The sequence below is a fragment of the Hypanus sabinus genome, chromosome 17 (assembly GCF_030144855.1).
Source record: "Hypanus sabinus isolate sHypSab1 chromosome 17, sHypSab1.hap1, whole genome shotgun sequence".
Lineage (NCBI taxonomy): Eukaryota > Metazoa > Chordata > Chondrichthyes > Myliobatiformes > Dasyatidae > Hypanus > Hypanus sabinus.
In genome coordinates this window covers 15659900-15683591 of record NC_082722.1, presented here as the reverse complement: position 1 = coordinate 15683591, position 23692 = coordinate 15659900, and positions in this window count along the sequence as shown.

The following is a 23692-nucleotide window of genomic DNA, read 5'->3' as shown; positions in this document are numbered from 1 at the left end:
TGGTCCTGAGCAGACTACAGAAAATCGCCGAAAGGGTATACCCCGAATCTCAGTGCGGTTTCAGGTCGGAACGTTCCACAGTTGACATGATCTTCTCTCTTTGACAGCTGCGAGAGAAATGCCGAGAGCAAAGACAACCACTCTACGTCGCTTTCATGGACCTCACAAAGGCATTCGACCTTGTTAGCAGAGACGGCCTGTTTAGAATCCTCGCCAGGATTGGTTGTCCTCCGAGGCTCCTCAAGATACTCCGATCGTTTCATGCGGATATGAAAGGCGTCGTTCAATTTGACGGCTCTTCTTCAGAGGCTTTCAACATCCGCAGCGGTGTTCACACCGCTGAACTGCAAGCAGGACTGTGTGCTTGCTCCCACCCTATTCGGCATCTTCCTCGCAGTCATGCTGAAACATGCGTTTGGAGCTTCAGCCGATGGAGTTTACCTTCACACCAGATCGGACGGAAGCTGTTCAATCTGTCCCGGCCGAGGGCAAAATCCAAGGTCTGGGAAGTACTCATCAGAGACGCGCTGTCTGCAGACGACGCAGCGTTGGCGACACTCTCTGAAGAGCAACTGCAGCGATTTATGGACAACCTCTCAAGAGCCTGCCAGGAATTCAGCCTAACCATCAGTCTGAAGAAGACCAACGTGATGGGCCAAGGCGTTGAACAACTCCCCCTCATCAACATCAACAATTACGAGCTGGAGGTAGTCCACGGATTCACATACCTCGGCTCCACCATCACGGACTCCGAGATCAACAGGCGGATTGGACGAGCAGCCGCCACATTCGCCAGGCTGACCAAGAGAGTCTGGGAGAACAGAAAGCTAATTACGAACACCAGAATTGCGGTCTACAGGGCATGCGTCCTCAGCACACCGCTCTACCGCAGCGAGACCCGGAGCCTCTACTCCAGGCAGGAGCGACGTCTCAACGCCTTCCACCTTCACAGCCCGAGACGCGTTCTGGGACCGACCGAGTCAGCAACACCGAATCCTTACCCGCCCCGTTACCCAGCCTCTTCACCCTTCTCCAACAACGCCGTCTTCGCTGGATCGCAGGCCGGATGGGAGGACTCCGAAAGACCTACCGTACGGGGAACTGACCACCGGCAAGAGAGCACGAGGACGTCCTCATCTTCGTTTCAAAGACGTCTGCAAAAGGGGCATGAAGTCAATGGACCTAGACGTCAAAAGATGGGAAGACTGCCCTAGCTAAAAGGAGGGTTGGGGTAGAGTCTGGATTACCAGGGGACTGCCCTATCTGAAAGTGGGGGTGGGGTAGAGTTCGGATTACTAGGGGACTGCCCTAGCTGAAAGGGGGGTGGGGTAGTCCGGATTACTAGGGGACTGCCCTATCTGAAAGGGGGGTGGGGTAGAGTCTGGATTACTAGGGGGCTGCCCTATCTGAAAGGGGGGTGGGGTAGAGTCCAGATTACTAGGGGACTGCCCTAGCTGAAAGGGGGTTGGGGTATAGTCTGGATTACCAGAGGACTGCCCTAGCTGAAAGTGGGGGTGGGGTAGAGTTCGGATTACTAGGGGACTGCCCTAGCTGAAAGGGGGGTGGGGTAGTCCGGATTACTAGGGGACTGCCCTATCTGAAAGGGGGGTGGGGTAGAGTCTGGATTACTAGGGGACTGCCCTAGTTGAAAGGGGGTTGGGGTATAGTCTGGATTACCAGGGGACTGCCCTCGCTGAAATGGGGATGGGGTAGAGTTCGGATTACTAGGGGACTGCCCTATCTGAAAGGGGGGTGGGGTAGTCCGGATTACTAGGGGACTGCCCTATCTGAAAGGAGGGTTGGGGTAGAGTCCAGATTACCAGGGGACTGCCCTAGCTGAAAGGGGGGTGGGGTAGTCCGGATTACTAGGGGACTGCCCTATCTGAAAGGGGGGTGGGGTAGAGTCTGGATTACTAGGGGGCTGCCCTATCTGAAAGGGGGGTGGGGTAGAGTCCAGATTACTAGGGGACTGCCCTAGCTGAAAGGGGGTTGGGGTATAGTCTGGATTACCAGGGGACTGCCCTCGCTGAAATGGGGATGGGGTAGAGTTCGGATTACTAGGGGACTGCCCTATCTGAAAGGGGGGTGGGGTAGTCCGGATTACTAGGGGACTGCCCTATCTGAAAGGGGGGTGGGGTAGAGTCTGGATTACTAGGGGGCTGCCCTATCTGAAAGGGGGGTGGGGTAGAGTCCAGATTACTAGGGGACTGCCCTAGCTGAAAGGGGGTTGGGGTATAGTCTGGATTACCAGGGGACTGCCCTAGCTGAAATGGGGATGGGGTAGAGTTCGGATTACTAGGGGACTGCCCTATCTGAAAGGGGGGTGGGGTAGTCCGGATTACCAGGGGACATCCCTTTCTGATAGAGGGGTGTGGTGGAGTCCGGATTACTAGGGGACTGCCCTTTCTGATAGAGGGGTGTGGTGGAGTCCGGATTACTAGGGGACTGCCCTTTCTGATAGAGGGTTGTGGTGGAGTCCGGATTACTAGGGGACTGCCCTATCTGAAAGGGGGGTGGGGTAGAGTCCGGATTACCAGGGGACTGCCCTATCTGAAAGGGGGGGTGGGGTAGACCGGATTACCAGGGGACTGCCCTATCTGAAAGGGGGGGGTGGGGTAGAGTCCGGATTACCAGGGGACTGCCCTAGCTGAAAGGGGGGGTGGGGTAGACTCCGGTTTACCAGGGGACTGCCCTATCTGAAAGGGGGGGGTGGGGTAGACCGGATTACCAGGGGACTGCCCTATCTGAAAGGGGGGGGTGGGGTAGAGTCCGGATTACCAGGGGACTGCCCTAGCTGAAAGGGGGGGTGGGGTAGACTCCGGTTTACCAGGGGACTGCCCTAGCTGAAAGGGGGTAGTTGCCAAAGACCTTCCTGGGCGAAGGGACAACAGTCGGCCAGTGACTCAGAGTAAGCCAAGGCACCTGCACAGCTGAGGCTGGAAGAAGACCTTAGAAGAAAACAAGCTAGGGCTACTAAAAGAAAAATACGGAGAGAAAAAGGTAGGAGGAGATTTCGAGGTTCATAGATGGAGATTCAGTAAGCGTTCATTGTGTACATAGTGTGTATAAAGAAACTTTGTGCTGTCTTAACTGAAATTAAAATCCTAAACAGGAAAAAATGACAAGTGACGGTAGTCGATCGGCTGGCGTTGATCCTGCCAATAAACCAAAGAGGTCCGGAGGTAAGACGAAGGCTTTGAACTCTCAACTGCAGTTAGGAGAAAAGAATTACAAAAAAGATGAAAAAGTAAAACGGCACCGCCAGCAAATAGGAGACTCTTAGTCCTGCCTGGATCCCCGGCAGATATGGTCATCCGAGAAACTGGAGATGATCATTATGCCGTAACATTTAGTAGTGATTTGTATGGGTGGTCACATGGAGTTTGGCTGTACAGAGGAAGTTTTAATTTGAGACTAATCCGAAACTGGGAGGAAGCCACACGAAATGGGGACGACGACCCAAATTGGGATGTAGATTACATATTAAGATGCTTTAAAATGGAAGAAGGTGCCAAAAAGACACCAACCTCGAAAGAAAAAGGAGAGTAAGCAGCTTGCAACAGAAAAGGCTGAGGCTGAAAAGAAACGTGCCGCGGGAATTTATCCCCAGATCCCCATACCGGTCGGTCAGTGCCCCATTGGCACTCAATAATGAAACAGACAATTTAATAATGATGACGGCTGCCTTGGTATGACCAGCACTCCCTCCATATAACCCTCCTATGTCAGAAGTTCAAGTACCTGACAACCCCAGGGGAGCAGACATCACTGTAACGAGAGAAGGGGCTCAGGGAAGAGGACTTGAAGCTGAGAGAGCTGAAGGAAGTGTTAGCAGTACTAATGATAACTAAAAAAATGTCTGAGAAGGCAGAGACAAAAATGACTGGAAAAGATGAACTGTTAGAGGCATTGCAGGTTCCGCATATGATAGGCGTTAAACCATGGACACCCACAGAGGCAAGAGCTATGGTAGTGGAGGCCGGGATCTGTTAAAGAAACCCAATCCGTTCCATAATTGGCTTGTGCAAATGTGTACTATCTACCCGCTCTTGCCCGGGGATGTGCAAATACTCTTAAAATGTGCACATGGGACCACATAGACTCCCTGCAGGAGGGATTTGCCATACCACCCGGCGAAATCGGAGATCTGAGAAAATAATGAGGATCTAGCAGATAGCGGAAATGAGTCTCTGGACCATTGGCTGAAAAACAGGGAAAAGGAAGCTATGAGAGGTGTGCGGAAACAGCGATATACGGGAAGAAACCCGCTGCCTGCAGACTCAGTCCCAAACTTTATAGCTCATTACAGTAGTAAGTGGAAAGAGAATGGTGGAATAGCCCCGGCTGAGAATGGGCCGCTAGCTGTTCAGACTTTACTGAACTGTGTGTTGAATTGAACTGAGTTTATTACTTATATCCTTCATATACATTCGTATAAATCTTAACGTCACGTCTCCGTCTAAATGTGCAATGTGCAATCATAGTAATTTGTAATAAATACTATGTACAACAAGACAATCAATATAACATAGAAATACAATTGTATCATCGTGAATTAATCAAACTGTCCGGGAGCCTATTGGTCCTGGCTTTAATCCTGCAGTACAGAAACATTAATGAACGGGCTAGAAAAGAAAAGTTTAGAACCCATATTATACTGTCGGCAGCTGGATAGCAATTCCCATTCTTGGCAAGCAGAGACTGTATGACACCTTGATAGGACAAGCCAACCTCTACATACAAAATCTGTAATGTTTGATTAATGGCAGCTGAGAAAAGAAGCAGCTCCACTGCACGACCTATCACATTCTGCAGAGTGACCCGCTCTATGATCAAGCTGTACACCCTTATTTGAATGAGAACAAAAATGCTGAAGGCAACACCGTATGCGTATTTCGATCCTGATGGATTGCGGTTCCTGATAGACAGTGGAAGATCAGGAAGAAAAATACCAACTGGAGGACTCCTCAATGTCCCATTTGACAGTGGCCGTAAAACCACCAGCAAAACATAAAGATAGCGGGACGATGTAAAACGATTGTTGAAAGACACTGAGGCTGTTTGTACTATAACTCTGCCTGTATTGGGACAAGAAGTGTGAATAGAATTGTTTAATGAAAAGGAGGGGAGGATTATATTAAAGTCAGAGATCTAAGAAGCAACCTTTGAAAAGCAACAGCTACCGGCAGAAGACCTTCTACTTCTCCCTAGAGCAGGGGTGGGCAAACTTTTTGACTTGTGGGCCACAAAAGGTTCTAAAATTTGACAGGGGGGCCGGACCAGGAGCAGATGGACGGAGTGTTTTGGAAATACACCTCATAAGAGAAAATAAAATATCATGGGATATGTAGAAAACATGTGCTTTAATTTCAATTGAAAATGAACAAATGCATTACAACAAAATATCTGTCTTTGAAGTCCCATGGTATTTAGCTATTTATTGAAATGACTTTTAAAACACTGAAAATTAAATGAATAAAATACAGCTTTTTTTTAATAGCAACAGTTATTATTTTAAAGCACTGAAAATTCTGTTATCCTTCAAGATATTATCATCATCACTCTCCTCCTGACTGTCTTTATTTCAAAAACGGTAGGAGATGCAGGTCTACTTGTCCTGCTCCTTCTTATTCAATATCCCCTGTGCCAAAACTCAACAACGACCAGCACAAAGACAGAACAGTGACAGCGCGCCAGTATGCAGAGCACGTTATTTGATCTGGAGCGCATTTTTTATTTTGAGAACGTACGTGCACCTGCGCACTACTCATGTCCATCACTTAACAGAAATGACATGTAACATGTAAGGCTTATTGAAAAAAATATTTTCAAATGCATTTTTTACATAACACAACAAAGAAACTTATTTTTAATTTCAGTGGGAACAGTGTTGTTGGTCTCCCTTTTTAGCCAGCGCATCAAAGTCTGGATTTAGTTTTGTTGTGGCGATTCTCAGGATGGATCTGAGGTGTTGGTCAGTTAACTTGGATCTGTGGCTGGCTTTGTTGATGTTCATGACGCTGAACGCCTGTTCACACAAATAGGTCGAGCCGAACAAAGAGTAAAGCGCAAATGTGGAGTAATACGCTGCACCTCAACAAAGGTCAATGTGTAGCGGTGTGCTACATGCAGCGCTAAAATTATGACACGGAGTCGGTAACTGCAGTCGAAGAAAAAAACTTTATTCGAAACCCCCAGCCTCACTTTTAAGCCTCCCTCAACCCCCCCCCCCCCCGTGGCGCAGAGGCTCCAAAGCTCTGTGCTCGCAAACCCCCGTAGGCTATCTCCCTTAGCCGGAAAGCTGGCTAATTGTGAGCCGGTTCGGATGTGCCAGGAAATGGGTCACCACAAATGTATATAGAGTGTGTCATCTATTGGGAAAGCGCCAGAATTACAGGGAAAAAACGTTAACAAGGTTTATTAATATAATTTCATCAAGTTCTGCAGGCCGGATTAAAAAGCTTAATGGGCCGGATATGGCCCCCGGGCAGTAGTTTGCCCATGCTTGCCCTAGAGCCTTAGCACGGGTACCAGTGAATCTATGGGTCCAACATAAAAATCATGTGGGTAACAGCTCTGGAGCATAGTTACTCCAAAAAAAAAGAATGTGCCACTGCCCTGTATTAAACAGTGCCATATAGCTACTGAAGCTGAAGGTATTGCTCCAGTAATTGACTCATCATTGCAGCAAGGGACGCTGGTGAAGACACAAAGACCATGTAATATCCCTATATTACTTATCCCAAAAGTGGGCAGAAGAAATGAGTGGCGTTTTGTGCAGGACCTAAGAGCCATTAACATGATAGTCATCCCTATTGCCCCTCTGGTGCCTGACACCAACATTATACCTACGGAAGCTAGTACCTTTACTGTAGTCAGCATTTTTCTCCATACCTTTGCACAAGGATAGCCAGTAATTTATTTGCCTTTACTTATAAGAATCAGCAATATAAGTGGACACGTCTGCCCCAGAGGTATACTGACAGCCCTGCAGTTTATGCCGCAGCAGTTAAAAATGATTTGGCCGAATGTGAGCTATCCAAATATTCCACTTTAATTCAGTATGTAGACAACATCCTGATTGCTTCTGTTACTGGGCCGCATTGTCTAACGATTCTTTAACACTCCTTGAACATTTGGCGAGAAGAAGGAACAGGGTGCCTTGGGAAAAAACAGAGTTTTGCCAGGATACTGTCCAGTACCTTGGATTCCAGCTCAGTAAAATTTGGCAAAGTTTGGGAAGGGATCAAATAAAAGCAATAAAACAGGTTGCAGTCCACCAAAACGAAGAAGGACATCCTTTCTTTCCTGGGTATGGTGGGGTATTGCCAACAATGGATTCCCAAATATCGGGAGAGGGATGCAGTGCAAGTTTCCCCCTGCAATCCGAAGGTAGAGCGTTCCTATGTAACTGTTTGTAAACTGAAATGCCGTAAAGCGAAGAAGCAATTACCATTAATTTATATGGGGAAAAATTTTGAGCATTCCCAGACCCAAAATAATCCTACCAAATCAAAGCAAATAACACATAAAACCTAAAGTAACACTAACATATAGTTAAAAGCAGGAATGATATGATAAATTTACACCCTATATAAAGTAGAAATATTGTAGGTGTGGTGTAGTTTCACTTATCAGCCTCGGGAAGGCAGCGAGCCAAAATCGACTTGGAAAAAACGGTCATTGTATTCTTTCTCGGGCTAAACACACCTATAAAAGTGAAAATCTTTGAACGTTGGAAAAGCAGGGGCCACCTGTATTACGTTCTGCTATATTGCAAACTGAGCCCCCCCCCCCCCATTGTAGAATGGACACCTGAAAGGGAGAAAGCTTTCCATGATCTAAAGCAGGTTTTAGTCATGGCAGCTATGCTAGGATTACCTAACTATAGCAAGCCCTTTCAACTATTTGTGAATGGATTGCGAGGGTTTGCTACGGGCATCCTATGCAAGAGTACAGAGGAGGAAAGAGACCAGTAGCTTATTATTCTGCGGCATTACCAGCCATTGTTAAGGGAATGCCTGCCATAGCCGCCACCATTGTAATGGTGGAAAAGTCTATTCCTGTTGTATTGGATCATCCGTGTAATGTGATAGTACCCCATGCCATAATGCTACTGTTGAATTCCGCTGCTATTCAGCATTTTACCAAAGGACAGGCTATGAGATGATTCTTCTCTCTCAATCCAACTATTCGTATGAGAGATCTCCGGTTATTAATCCAGCTACTTTATTCCATTACCATCTGCACAGCAGGATGAGAATGACCATGACTGTCAGTGGAAGCCAATACCATTCCCCGGCCAGATCTGAGAAACAAACCTATTTTCCTAGAGGGCTCTTCACACCACCCAGAGGAACAAGTCAAGTCAAGTCAAGTCACTCTTTATTGTCATTTGGACCATAACTGCAGGTAAAGTACATAGTAAAAACAAGACAACGTTTTTCAGGACCATGTTGTTACATGACACAGTACAAAAACTAGACTGAACTACGTAAAAAAAAAAACAACAGAGAAAGCTACAGTAGACTACAGACCTACCCAGGACTGCATAAAGTGCACAAAACAGTGCAGGCATTACAGTAAGTAATAAACAGGACAATAAGGTAGTAAGGTGTAGGTCCAGGCTTGGGGTATTGGGGAGTCTGATAACCTGGGGTAAGAAACTGTTACATAGTCTGGTCGTGAGAGCCTGAATGCTTCAGTGCCTTTTCCCAGATGGCAGGAGGGAGAAGAGTTTGTATGAGGGGTGCGTGGGGTCCTTCATAATGCTGTTTACTTTGCGGATGCAGCGTGTAGCGTAAATGTCCGTGATGGTGGGAAGAGAGACCCTGATGATCTTCTCAGCTGACCTCACTATCTGCTGCAGGGTCTTGTGATCCGAGATGGTGCAATTTCAGAACCAGGCAGTGATGCAGCTGGTCAGGATGCTCTCAATACAACCCCTGTAGAATGCGATGAGGATAGGGGGTGGGATATGAACTTTCCTCAGCCTTCACAGAAAGTAGAGACGCTGCTGGGCTTTCTTTGCTATGGAGCTGGTGTTGAGGGACCAGGTGAGATTCTCTGTCAGGTGAACACCAGGAAATTCGATCTGTTGCTGGTAGGGTATGTTATAGTAACTCCCTATGAGGTAATAGAAGCTTATGCCTTGCCAATAGGAACACCAGCGCAGGCAGCAAAACTTTATGCAGTGACCCGTGCTTGCATTTTGGCGGAAGTAAAGACTGTCAATATTTATACTGACTCACGTTATGTGTTTGGGGTAGCACATGACCTTGGACAATTGTGCACAAAAAATAGAAGATTTACCTCCTCATCGCGAAAAGTGATTAAACATGCCTCCCTAGTGCTTAACCTTTTAGAAGCCATACAGCTGCCACAGGAGTTAGCAATAATTAACTGCAAGGCACACACCTCAGCCAAGGATGAGGTCTCCAAGGGAAATCAGTTTGCAGACAAAGTGGCAAGACAGGTGGCTCTTCAGCAACAGCCTGTGCTACAAGCCCCTCAGGTTGAATTGGAAGGGAAGGAGCTCCCTGAGTCAACTGATGTCCAGCAGTTGCAGGAAGCCCAAAATCTTGCCTCACAGCAAAAGAAATATACCTGGAGCAAATCTGGATGCTACCAGGACACCAGTTTATGGCGTCACCCAACAGCAGAGTAGTGTGCCCATAGTTTAATTTTGCCCCTGGCTCACCTGGCACATGGCTAGGCTCACATGGGCAAAGGAGGGATGCAGCGATTCAACAATGGTGTGCCCCAGGGATTACATCACTATCGAGAAGGTAGCATGAACTTGCTTAGCTTGCCAGCAAAACAACAGAGGAAAAAGGGGGTTTAAGTATATATTAGTAATAGCAGACATGTTTTCCAGAAGGGTGGAGGCCTATCCAACTAGGAGGGATGATACAATAACTGTGGTGAACGTTATGTGTTTGGGGTGAACGTATTGATGAAAGAAATTATACCTAAGTTTGGAATTCCCAGAAGGATAAATAGCGACCGGGGAATCCATTTTACAAAGTTAATGCAGGGACTGAAGGAAGCCTTGGGGTTCCAGTGGAAATTCCATATCCCCTATCAGCCCCAGTCCTCAGGTATGGTGGAAAGAGTGAATGGAGAAATAAAAGCAGCATTGACAAAAGTTTGTCAGCGAAACGGCCTCAGATTGCCAGAAGCATTACCCTTAGTAATGTACACTTGCAAAACCAGACTAGAAATCCAGGACTTACCCCTCATGAAATTTTGATGGGGCAACCTATAACAACAGGAACTAAATCTCTCACGACCCCAGGAAAGGTAGCATTAATATGGAATGATGAGAAGACTCTGAAATATGCACAGCATTATGTCAGGAGGCAGGAAATTATATGAGAGGGTCCAGCAAGTGCAGCTACCTTTAACCGAAGGTAACATGCATCCATATAAGCCGGAGATAGAATATATGTGAGATCAATGAATAGAGATTCTTTCTCTCCCAGGTGGAAAGGCCCCTACCTAGTGCTACTGATGACCTGTACAACTGTTAAGGTGAAAGAGAAACCTGATTGGACACACACCACCAGGTGCAAGTTGCACTACAATGGAGGAGAAATAAATGCTGAAAAAGTGACATCTTCCCCGAGAAAGGAACGACGCTGAGAACTAAAAACCAAGTGTTATTAAAAGACTGAAGAAAAAAATATAATCTAACCTGTAGCTCATGTAACATGTATTTAGTGACTGTAATTATTAACAAAATATATACTCCATAAAGGACTGACAAGAGAGAAGTAGTGTTAATAACCATATTGGGGGTACGATTGACTCAGTGTAACAGCGTCAGGATAAATACGGAGAAGTGGAGAAAAAGTTTTGAGCCTCTGAAGGAAGGACACGGTCATCCACACTTACACAATACATGGTGGAAATTAGCTAATTATATGGCCTACCGCACAAATTTAACCAACTGTTATGTTTGCATGGCAGTTCCCCATTCAGCGCACAGTCCGGTAAATCTTAAACCCTTGTCAGTGGGAAAAGAGCCCTTGTTATGATTATTGGTAGGATTACAGGTACTATTTCAGGCAGCAAGTCTGCTCGAAATTGTCTCTACTCTGTAAAGTAGCTGGACTTGAATAATCTTAAGTTATGGGGAAATGCTGCTATTGATTTTACAGCATGTGCTCCCCCTATTGTCTCCAAGCTCAGGCCTTAGATAATAGCTTTAACACCACCGCTAGGAGAAATCCATGTTAAAACCCGCGTAGCCACGGCTGCAGTCTGTTTGTGTTCAGGACCAGGGTCTAAGAAAAACTGGTTAGGATTTTCCTTGTGTGATTCATCCTTCATGCCCCTAATGCAGTGGTCCAATCAACTCAACAATGTGACCAGCAGAGAGTATTGGACAGGTAAAAATTGGTCAACGTTACTGTTCACTGCTTCTATAATGTATGGACGGCAAAGGGAATATAGGGGATGCTGTATTTGTGGGTCTAGGGCATATCTGTGGCTCCCTAGGCAATAGGTTGGGTGTTGCTATTTGGGAAAGTTGTCTACCCCTGTTACAGATATAGTCTCACCACTCCATGTTTCTCCTGCAGACCACCTACACTCATGAACTAGACAAGATCTTCAGATTTCTGCGGGGTATAAGTTTTTAACAGGATTACTCCCCTGTTAGGGTAAAGTAAATAATGCCCATATACTAGATAATATAAGTGTAGAACTATAACAGTAGACCAATGAGACAATGGAGAGATTCACCATTAACAAGGAAATGCAAAATCTTCCACTGGTGACCTTACAGAACTGAATGGCCCTAGACTATGTATTAGCCATGAAAGGAGGGGTCTGTGCACTAATAGAGAAAGAATGCTGCACCTACGTACCCGATGCTTCAGAAAATATGACCCATGTGTTAGAACATATGGCCCAGCTACGAGATGAAATACATAGACTTAAGTATCAAGTCCCTCCAGAAGGCTGGGATTTACTTAGATTGGTTAAATCAGTGTTATTCAGTAGTTAGGTATACATGGCGAGGTAGTAAATTGGATTGGACATTGGCTCAATGGGAGAAGCCAGGAAGTGGTAGTGGAGGATTGCTTCTTTGAGTGGAGGCCTGTGACTAGTGGTGTGCCACAGGGATCAGTGCTGGGTCCATTGTTATTTGTCATCTATATCAATAATCTGGATGATAATGTGGCAAATTGGATCAGCAAATTTGCTGATGAATCAAAGATTGGAGGTGTAGTGGACAGTGAGGAAGGTTTTCAAAGCTTGCAGAGGTATTTGGACCAGTTGGAGGAATGGGCTGAAAAATAGCAGATGGAGTTTAATGTGGACAAGTGTGAGGTATTGCACTTCGGAAGGTCAAACCAAGGTAGAACATACAAGATAAATGGTAGGACACTAAGGAGTGTCCAGAACAGAGAGATCTGGGAGTACAGATACATAATTCCCTAAAAGTGGCATCACAAGTAGATAAGGTCGTAAAGAGAGCTTTTGGTAAATTGGCCTTTATAAATCAAAGTATTGAGTATAAGAGTTGGAATGTAATGGTGAGGTTGTATAAGACACTGGTGAGACCGAATTTGGAGTATTGTGTGGAGTTTTGGTCACCTTATTACAGGAAGGATATTAATAAGTTTGAAAGAATGCAGAGAAGGTTTACAAGAATGTTGCCGGGACTTGAGAAAATGAGTTATAGAGAAAGGTTGAATAGTTTAGGACTTTATTCCCTGGAGCATATGAGAATGAGGGGCGATTTGATAAAGGTGTATAAAATTATGATGGGTATAGATAGAGTGAATGCAAGCAGGCTTTTTCCACTGAGGCCAAGGGAGAAAAAAAAAGAGGTCATGGGTTAAGGGTGAAGGGGGAAAAGTTTAAAGGGAATATTAGGGGGGGCTTCTTCACGCAAGGAGTAGTGTGAGTGTGGAATGAGCTGTCAGATGAAGTGGTGAATGCAGACTAACTTTTGACATTTAAGAAAAACGTGGACAGGATGATGATCTGGATGTGTGGTATATGCTGCCTTTTACTAACTCCTTGTTGTTTGAAGAAGAGATTCCTGGCTCTTCTCCCACTGAGTCAGCTTGAGTTTAAATAAATGTTTCTTTTTTAAAAAAAAACTGTCTCAATTCTATATTCTTTGTTGCCGGATTATAACACAGTATTCTTTGAACTCCAACTTCATTCGGGTCCTGTAAAACTGGTCTCTGAGCAATCCATGGGTCTTGTCAACCCCTAAATGTCCAGAATCACCATTTCAACGCAATCCTCTGATAGTTCTTGGGCAAATCCAGCTGGCAACACCGAGGTTGGTCTTGGGGTCTGGGGGTGACGTGACCCGGTATAAGATCTGGTTCTTCAACTCCAGCCGAGGCCATTGTCTCAGTAATGGAGGCACAGAAGTGCATTTCATCTTCTCCACCTGAGCAATGTTTCTCTTTCCAACTGCAGACCAAATAGTGCCAATGCCCAAATTATCTCGCTGAGCAGCTGCCACTTCCCCAGGACTCAATTTGGGCAACTGCTTGGTCTTCAGAGCAGTCAGGTTACAGTAAACTTGGGGTATGGCATCATCAGAAGCCCCCAAATGATCCACTGCTCGATCCTGCCTCTCCTTTTCCTCTGCCTTCACAGTGATGGCAAACTGACACATGGCCTTCACCCCAGGGGCAGGAACAGTTTCCCACTCCTTGTCTCTGTCCAGTCCCTAATTCACCCGTCGGGACAAAGCAACCACATCAATGTTCCGGCTCCCTGGCCGGTACTTCAGGCTGAAATCATAGGCAGACAATGCCGCCAACCACCCGCGACATCCAGTTTCACCGAGGACAGGATATAAGTAAGTGGGTTGGTGTCTGTCCTCACCTCAAACTTGGCCCCATAGAGATAGTCACTCAGCTTATCCACCACCATCCATTTCAATGCCAGGAATTCCAATTTGTGAGTGGGATAGTTTCTCTCGGAGGGTGACAGTCTCTGGCTTAGAAATGCCATGGGCATTTATGTACTGATCCTGATACAGGACACCCCCTAAACCCTCCTGGCTGGCATCTGTGTGCAGTACATTGGACAGTCGGGGGTCAGTAAAAGCCAGCACCGGCACCTGGGTCAGCAGTTCCTTCAGCGACTGAAAGGCCTCCTCACATTTTACATCCCACCTCGGTCCAAAAGTCTCCAATGGGTTAAGATATTCTCCACTCTTCTGTCCTTTTCTCCCCCTCCCTTTCTTCCTCAAGGGAGGGTAACCACACAGAAACTGATTCAATGGGTATTTGGTGTACCCTTCACGAATCTCCGATAATAACCACAGAACCCGAGGAACGAGTGCAAAGCGCTCACAGTCTGGGGCCTTGGCCAAGTTGTAACAGCCTCAATCTTAGTCAGGTCTGTAGCTACTCCATTCCATGAGATTAATATGTCCGACACAGCTGACAGTCATTTTGAAGAACTGGCACTTGTCCAGGGAAAGTGCTAACCCTTCAGCTTTCAGGTGGCCTCGCTTATTGTTCTTTCAAGGTGGATCCAAATACTCTGAGGTCATCCAAATACGCCAACACCTCAAGCAAGTTCATATCTCCCATCATCTTCTCCATGACCCACTGAAAAGTTGCAAGGGCTCCCGATATGCCCTGAGGCATTCTTTCGAACTGGAAGAATCCCAGGGGATATATAAAGGCCGTCTTCTCTTTGTCGACCTCACTCATCGGGATCTGGTAATATCCACTCCTCAAATCCAGCGCACTGAACCACTTCGCACCACTCAAACAAGTCTTTGACCCTTGGTACCGTATACTGGTCAGGGACGGTCCACACATGCATACCTTTCCATTCTTCTTCTGACTACTACTATTGGGGGCACATAGGGGCTTCAGGACTCAGTGATGATCCCAGCTTCCATCAACTTAAACAAATGCTGCCGCTTGTCTTCCACGTCTGCAGGGGCCAGTCGCTGCGACCTCTCTCTAAACGGGGTGTCCTCAGTCACCCAGATAGTGTGACGAGTGCTCTTGGAACAACCCACATCAAACTTGTATGCATTATTTACCAGAAACCCCACAGAGGCACACCAGCACTCCACCCCAGCAGCATCTATACCAGCACAGATTTAAACAGGGCAATTACACAGCATCCAATGGAATCAATCCCGGACGAACCCCACAATTGTAACCCTCAGGCTCGGCCAGTGTTCGTCTAGGGGAAAACAGCCTTTGGCCCAGCCAAACTGAGAAATCACATTTGTGTGGAGACTGTGCAATGTACCACCCAGTTAGAAACCCACAACACAAAATATCACACAGTACACCATATGCAATTAAATGATTGAACTATATGAATCTTAATTTGAATATAGGGTTAGTAATGAAAATTAAAAAAGGGCCCTATTCAATGAAAAGTCAAAAGTGCACATTGGAGCTCACTCAGTCGTCATTCTTCCATTATCGATCTCCTCCGAGCATTGCCAACCTTCAGAGCCTCAAATCCCTGTCCACTCCATCTGGTGGTCTACCAGCTCTCTCCACACATGTCTTCCCTCTTAATCCCTCCTCGACCAAAGACCGCAAAAAATCTTCTTCCAGGTTCACAAGACAGAGCAACAATCTCTGGTTGGCTAACATGCATACCACAGTCCTGTTATCTCCAGCCATAATCCAAACATTTGCTGCTACAGAGAAACCGTTACCTCAGCAGTGAACATTACAGAGAAGCCATTACATTAGCAGTGAATCCTTACAGCATGTTACACTAATTTCCAAACCATCTTTATTACTTCTGATCACCACCTTGCATTGTACAGTTATAGTCACTACCTCTGTAATGCTTTCCCACTGACACTCCAAGCATTTGCTGGGCAACAATCATCAAGGTTAGGTCCTGTACTGCCCTTTTTCTGGCAGAGGTATCAACAAACTTGCTTAAAATACTTTCCTGAAAAATACTATCATCTCTCAGCCTTTTACACAATGGCAATCTCAGCTAATATTCTCAGATTGCCTTAGAGTATAATGACCAGAGTATTAGAAGGGCACACGAATGATAGAAAAAAAGAGGGCCATGTGTGAGGGAAGGATTAGATTAATCTTAGAGTAGGTTAAAAGGTTGGTACAACATTGTGGGCCGAAGGGCCTATACTGTGCTGTAATGTTCTATGTAATATTAGGGAAGTTGAAATTCCTTTCTACTGTATCTCTATTACTCCTTGCTATGTTTTGTAACTGCAAAATTGCAATCTAATTGCAAGAAAAAGACTTGACTCCAGGAGAACAGGTCATAGTTTGTTTTTACTTTAAGCGAGGCATGGGTAGTGTGATGACCTATGGCATTCATGATCAAGGTTCAAAGTACATTTATTATCAAAGTATGTGTACATTATACAACCTTGAGATTGCAAATCACAAAACAAAGAAACACAAAAGAACCCATTAAAAAAGATCATCAAGTACCTAATGTACAGAGAGAGAGAAAAAATAAATCATGCAGACAATAAAAGTAAGCAAACACATTCCTTACATTCCCTCGAGTCAAAGCCTGGAGCAGCCAGAGCAGGACTCGGCCTCAGTTCAGCACAGAGCCCATAAATATTATGAAGCAGTGAGCACAACAGGCCTGACTCTCGCCTGTTGTTCCAATGTTTGCCTGTTCACTGCATCTGGCCCGACACTTAAATTGTTCAGACTTCAGGTCGTTCCTCAGGCCTGTTGCATTGATACACTCTGGACCTGGACCCTGCCACCATGTTATGGCCTGTAACTGACCTTTCCAAATCTGTCTGGCACTTAGATTGATCAAACCTCACTCTTGGTTCAGGTGGGCGGGCCTTGAATCAGCCACTCCTCCGCTCCATTCACCCGACTTTACCTTGAATATACCTCAAACTCACCTTGACCAGTTCGACCCTTGACTCAGCTTTGCCTTCTCTCGCATCTCCATTGTCTGCTGTGATAGGTTACCATAAATTTTACAACTAAAATGTTATTAATAAAGTACTTACTTGTATTCTTTGTTTTACTTGCTGCCAGTAAGTACACTGGACTTCACCAGCACCATCTTAAACCGTACACACAACCATAGAAACAGGAAAGGGACAATAAATCTACTGGGTGCTTTATTTTTTGACCCCCCCCCTATAGGAACAGAGATATCAAGGAGTAGATAGGGAGGAAGATTCTGGAATGGTGCAATAATAATAGGGTTGTTGTAATGGGAGATTTTAACTTTCCTCATATTGATTGGCATCTCCTTTGCACAAGAGGTTTAGATGGGGTGGAGTTTGTTAGGTGTGTCCAGGAAGGTTTCCCGACAAACTAAAGGAGAGGCTGTACTTGATCTGGTATTGGTAAATGAATCTGGTCAGGTGTCAGATCTCTCGGTGGGAGAGCATTTTGGAGGTAGTGATCACAACTCTATCTCCTTCACCATAGCGCTGGAGAGGGACAGGCACAGACAATGTGGGAAAACATTGAGTTGGGGTAGGGGAAAATATGATGCTATTAGGCAGGAATTTGGGAGCATAAGTTAGAAGCAGATGTTCTCAGGGAAACGCACAACAGAAATGTGGCAAATGTTCAGGGAACATTTCCATGGAGTTCTGCATAGGTCTGTTCCATTGAAGCAGGTAGGGTAAAAGAACCATGGTGTACAAAAGATTAGAAAATCTAATTAAGAAAAGCTTATGAAAGGTTCAAGAAACTAGGTACAGCTAGAGCTCTAGAAAATTACAAGGATGCTAGAAAGGAGCTTAAGGATGGAATTAGGAGAGCCAGAAGGGGCCATGGGAAGGCCTTGGTGAGCAGGACTGAGGAAAAACCCAAGACATTCCTCAAGTATGTAAAGAGCAAGAAGATAAGATGTGAGAGAATAGAATCAATCAGGTGTAATAGTGGAAACACAAACATGCAGTCAGAGGAGGTAGCGGAGGTAATGAATAGCTTCAGTATTCACCACAAAAAGGACCTTGGCAATTGTGGGGATGACCTACAGTGGACTGAAACACTTGAGCATATAGACATTAAGACAGAGGATGATATATAGACATTAGACAGAGCATATAGACATTAAGACAGAGGATTAAGACAGGAATGCTTTTGAAAAGCATTAAGTTAGGTAAGTTGCTGAGACCAGACAAGATATACCCCAGGTTACTGTGGGAAGTGAAGGAGGAGATTGCTGAGCCACTTACAATGATCTTTGCATCATCAATGGGGATGGGAGAGGTTCTGAAGGATCGGAAGGTTGGAAATGTTGTGACCTTGTTCAAGAAAAGGGGTAGAGATAACCCAAGAAACTATAGACTAGTAAGTCCGATTTCAGTGGCAGGCAAGATGTTGGAGAAGATCCCAAGAGGCAGGACTTATGAGCATTTAGAGAGACATAATCTGATTAGCAATAGTCAGCATGGTTTTGTCAAGGGCAGGTCATGCCTTACAAGTCTGATTCAGTTTTTTGAGGATGTGACTAAGCATATTGATGAAGGTAGAGCAGTAGATGTTGTGTATATGGATTTCAGTAAAGCATTTGATAACGTTCCCCATGCAAGGCTCCTTCACAAAGTAAGGAGGCATGGGATCCAAAGAGACCTACTTTGTGAATCCAGAACTGGCTTACCCACAGAAGGCAAAGGGTGGTTGTAGATGGTTCGTATTCTGCATGGAGGTCGGTGACCAGTGGTATTCTGCAGGGATCTGTTCTGGGACCCCTCCTCTTTGTGATTTTTATAAATGACCTGGATGAAGAAGTAGATGGGTAGGTGAGTAAGTTTGCTGATGACTCAAATGTTGGGGGTATTGTGGATATCCTGGAGGGTTGTCAGAGGTTACAGTGGGACATTGATAGGATGCAGAACTGGGTTGAGGAGTGACAGATGGAGTTCAACCCAGATAAGTGTGAAGTGGTTCATTTTGGAAGGTCCAATTTGAAGACAGAATATAATATTAATGGTAAGACTAATGGCAGTGTGGAGGATCTGCGAGAGCTTGGAGTCCATGTCCATAAGACACTCAAAGCTGCTATGCAGGTTGACAGTATTGTTAAGAAGGCATATGGTGTGTTGGCATTCATCAACCATTGGACTGAGTTCAAGAGCCATGAGGTAATGTTACAGCTACCTTGGTACCTTGGTCAGACCCCACTTGGAGTACTGTGTTCATTTCTGGTCACCTCTCTACAGGAAGGATGTGGATACTAAAGAGAGAGTGCAGAGGAGATTTACAAGGGTGTTACCTGGGTTGGAGGGCAAACCTTATGAAAACAGGTTGAGTGAACTCGGCCTTTTCTCCTCAGAGCGATGGGAGGTTGAGAGGTGACCTGATAGAGGTGTATAACATGATGAGAGGCATTGATCATGTTTTCTTTTCCCAGAGGCTTTTTCCCCAGGGCTGAAATGACTAACACAAAGGAGCATAGTTTTAAGGTGCTTGGAAATGGGTACAGAGGAGATGTCAGGGGTAGGTTTTTCACACAGAGTGGTGGGTGCATGGACTGGGTGGTGGAAGTGGGGTCTTTTAAGAGCTTCTTAGATAGGTGCATGGAGCTTAGAAAAATAGGGGGGGTATGTGCTAGGGAAATTCTAGGGAGTTTCTGGAGTAGGTTACGTGGTCGGCTCAAAATTGTGTGCCAAATATTACTGAAACATTCCTTCTTGCTTAGCTATAAACTCTCTCTCTAAATATCTATATATATATAAAACTCTTCTCCTACCTTTGGCCACGAACTTATCAATCACCCTGATGAGTTATTAACTTTAAACTTTCTGCATAATCACTCAGAGAGTTGAACTGCATGTGCATGTAACGAGAGCTGTATTCATCGCCTTCCACCTTGGGCCACTAACTTATCAATCACTCCTGCTCTGGGCACTTTCTGGAGGTCCAAGATCCATATGCTCCACAACTGCTGGACTAAGTGTATAAATGTAGGAGGGGACTATGTTGAAAAATAAATGTGCTAGGCTTTATAAAATTGACACATTCTACCTTAGGCCACAAACTTATCAATCACCCCTTGTATTTCATTTTCTTTACACTTGTGTTCTGGAAATGACATTAAACAAACTGGAAACTTGTAATTCTTTGTCTATTAGAATGGCTGATAAATCTTTGGCTAACAATTCTGACACTGATGCTTTATGCAATGCAGTGAGGGGAGGGATGGGTAATTTGAGATGTTGTGGGTTCGCTTTCCCATTTAAGTCCTTGCTCCCATATTCTCTCATCATATTACCTTACCAAATACACCTCCATTTTGAGCAGGCACAGGCAGAAGATTTCCATGGGGATATTATGGACAACCAGGACTCTTTAAGAATATTTAGTTCTCTCTGGAAATCTCAGCCAATCAGGCTACGTCTGTGGGGAGAGAACTGGGGTCAATGCTTCTGGTCAGAAACCTTTTGCCAGGGTAGTTCTGTCAGAATAAGATGAAGGGTCTCTAATCTGAAACATTAACTCTTTTTCTCTTCACACAGAAGAGGCCTCACCTGAGTATTCCCAGCATTTTCTGCTTTGTTGCTTTAGCTTTAAAGCAGTTTTTGAGTTTCATGTTTTCTCAGTCTTCTTGGAAATCTCTTCCTGTAAAGGAATTCAGAGTAGAATATTCTAGGGATTCTGGTGTCAGAGATGAAGACAGTGTGGCTAGTTTACTGGAGCTTGCTAATTGTGACTAAACCCTTTAAACTTGGGAAGTTGGCCTGGGAGAAGAATCTGATACTGGTTTGCTAATCCTGCTTTCAGTATTCTGTGGAGCATTGGCATCATCTGTCATGTGCTTTACTTTGAGGTGCCCACTGTTGATTGTGCTTTGTAGCACATAGGCTGTGCAGTTGCTTGGTTTGAGCTCTTGATCTCCAGACTACCTTTCCCTTAGCTCCAGCTCTGTAGTTGCAAGAGAAGTTTGACATAGATGTTAATCTTCACTGAGGTGGCTCTCAAGACATTGAAATCTTAATGGAGAATCATTTTTGTTGTGAGATGGTGTTGTACAGTTGGGACTAGCTGGTAGAGGATATTTGTCTTGCAGATGTGTAGTTTGAAGCCCATCTTTTCATATCATTCAGGAATGGATTCAGCAAAAATTTGGCTTTGGTCTCCAAATGTGAGCATTTACAAACACCATCAGAGTACTGTAAATCGGAGACTGAGGCTGCATTGATCTTGAAGAAAAGATGATGAAGGTTGAACAGGTTGTCCACGAGACTAATTCAATTTAGCTGTCAGCTTGTTGGAAGGATTATGCACTGTTGTATTGAGGAAAGCTGAGAAAAGTGTTGGGGTAGCGGCACTGAGATTGGGTCTATGGGAGGCCCAGTGGTTAGGATCATGGCTTGCTTGTCACTGAGAAGCAGAAATAGAATGGGAATGGATTTTGAAGACATTCAGAAATGGGAAGGATCTTTAGATGAAGCATTCTTCAAGGGAAAGTGCAGAGACTGTACATCACCTGATGGTCAGTTGTGTTCTACCACTGCAATAAAAAATGCACTTGACAACTTCAGGGTATCACAAAGCATTGTACGCTCAGTGAAGTCACCTTGGAAGTGTAGTCTTTGGAGGTGTTGTATCAGCAGTTTGCACACATTCATTAATAAGATAGGTGAACAGATAGTCTGCCTTTAGTGATGCTGTTTGAGAGATAAATATTTACCGAGATGCTGGGGAGAGCCTGCTTTTGGAGTCATAGAGACACACAGGACGAAATAGGTCCCTTGGCCCAGCAAGTCCAAACAGACCACCAACCACCTATCGGCACTAATCTTAAACTAATCCCTTTCTATGTATCCTGGATTTCCAACAATTTTCCACACAGTGAGTTTGACCAATCACCTCTGCCTCCGGAGTGGCTTGCAGGGAACAGTTCACCTGCCAACCTGCATGTAGAAGGAAACTGAAACACCCAGAGACACAGAGAATTTACACAAATCCCCCAGGCAGCATCCAAGATCATGACTGAACCCAGATTTCTGGAGCAGTGAGGCAGTAGTTATCCGAGCTGCCCACTCTGCCCCGGTGTTTTCCTTCTTACTGGCGCTATACGATCTTGTACTATTTACTGAGACTTGAAGAAAGAAAGAACCAGAAGCACGAGGAGGCCATGTGTCAGCTCTGCTACTCAACATGACCTTTGCAAATCTTTTACCTCAATGGCAATTTCCTGAAAGGAATCCATATCTATAAATCTATGGATTACTTTCCTGAATGCATTTGCAACTCAACCTTCACCGCCTTCTTGTGTAGAGAATTATAAAGATTCACTACCCCTGGGTGAAGAGACTTGTTCTCAACTCATTCTCAATAGCTGATGTTTTATTTTGAGACTGTTACTCCAGGACCCAGACAGCCCAAGCAAAGGATGCACCATCCCTGCATTTCATCTCTCAAGTGTTGTAAGAATTTAGTATGTTTCAGTAAGAGAAGATGTTTAATGTCCCATTCTAGGGAAAGCAGCTGACAGGACTGCTCCCTCAGTGGTACACATTATGGAAATACCTAATCAGCCTATCATGTGGGAGGAACTCAATGAATAAAAGAATGCACACATAGTCGAGGTTCAGACCTCTTCAATGGGGAGATAATATGATCTAAGTGAGTTTGTCTGTGGTGCCAGGCGAGGTGATTTGGCTATCTCAGAAGCAGCAGCTCTCCTGGGATTTTCACACATAACAGTCTCTAAAGTTTACAGAAAATGCAGTGAAAAATTAAAAAAAATCCAGTGACCAGTAGTTCGACAGGTGAAAATGCCTTGTTACGACAGAGGTCAGAGAAGAATGGCCAGACGGGTTCAAGATGACAGGAAGGTGACAGTAACTCATATAAACATGTGTTACAACAGTGATGTGAGGAAGAGCATCTCTGAATGCACAACATATCTATTTGTGCAATTTGTTGTTTATTGCATGTGTGGGGGTTTGATGTTCTGGTTGCTGTTAACACAATTTGTTTTTTGTGCGGGGGGGTTGATGTTCTGGTTGCTGTTTATACTATTTGTTTTATTGTGTGTGGGTGGTTGATGATCTGGTTGCTGTTTACACAATTTGTTTTATTGTGTGTGGGTGGTTGATGATCTGGTTGCTGTTTATACAATTTGTTTTATTGTGTGTGGGTGGTTGATGATCTGGTTGCTGTTTACACAATTTGTTTTATTGTGTGTGGGTGGTTGATGATCTGGTTGCTGTTTACACAATTTGTTTTATTGTGTGTGGGTGGTTGATGATCTGGTTGCTGTTTATACAATTTGTTTTTGTGTGTGGGGGGTTGATGTTCTGGTTGCTGTTTACACAATTTGTTTTTGTGTGTGGGGGGGTTGATGTTCTGGTTGCTGTTTATACAATTTGTTTTTGTGTGTGGGGGGGTTGATGTTCTGGTTGCTGTTTACAGAATTTGTTTTTTGTGTGTGGGGGGGTTGATGTTCTGGTTGCTGTTTATACAATTTGTTTTTTGTGTGTGGGGGGGTTGATGTTCTGGTTGCTGTTTATACAATTTGATTTATTGTGTGCGGGGGGTTGATGTTCTAGTTGCTGATTGTGTGATCTGTATTATTGCGTGTGTGGGGGAGGTTGATTTTCTTGTTGCCGTTTGCAGAAGTTGTTTTTTCTCTGCTTGGGGGTGGTGTTGAAGGTTTTTATGTGAACGCGTTCCAGGATTTGCTTTGTTTTGTGGCTGCGTGTGGGAAGACGAATCTCAGGGTTGTATACCACATACATACT